The sequence below is a fragment of the Lipotes vexillifer genome, unplaced genomic scaffold, assembly GCF_000442215.2.
Source record: "Lipotes vexillifer unplaced genomic scaffold, Lipotes_vexillifer_v1.1 scaffold1186, whole genome shotgun sequence".
Taxonomy (NCBI): Eukaryota; Metazoa; Chordata; class Mammalia; order Artiodactyla; family Lipotidae; genus Lipotes; species Lipotes vexillifer.
In genome coordinates, this window is record NW_006785484.1 from 1362949 (window position 1) to 1363708 (window position 760).

Genomic DNA, 760 nt, shown 5'->3' on the forward strand with positions numbered 1-760 from the left:
ACTGACCAGGAGGCTAGTTCCAGTTTTCATGCACTGTTGATTCTGTGCCTCAATTCCATCTGAGCATTTTTAAGGCAACAACAAGAAAAACAGCAGTGCAACCCCAGGCTGGGCTCTAAGTCTCTCTCCTGCATTTCCAAGCAAGCCCAGAGAGTGAGTCAGAGATGACTCACTTCGTAAACCCATGAACTTCAGTTTCGGGTTAAGTCCTTCATTTAAGACAAGGCATTTTTCCCGGATTATAATTTTTCCCCTTTAGTGAACAAATGTGTTTACTTTAAAATACTCATCAATAGGGCTTCCCTGGTGGCGCAGTGGTTGAGAGTCCGCCTGCCGATGCAGGGGACACGGGTTCGTGCCCCGGTCCGGGAGGATCCCACCTGCCGCGGAGTGGCTGGGCCCATGAGCCATGGCCGCTGAGCCTGCGCGTGCAGAGCCTGTGTGCTCCGCAACGGGAGGGGCCACAACAGTGAGAGGCCCACGTACAGGAAAATAAAAAACAAAAGAAAAACTCATCAAACAGACATTGTCTATCAAAGAAATGCTAAAATACTTTCTATTATGCTTCAAACAGCTTAGGAGAGAAAGATACATTACAATAAAAGAATGGGGGATAGAAATCTGAGTTTTCACCTATGAAAATATGGGTGACAGACACACACACAAACACACACATACTTACACATACACACACTTCCAAGACGCAAGGTAGTGAGCAAATGTTTACTGTGACTGGTCACATCAGTTCATTTCGTGGCTC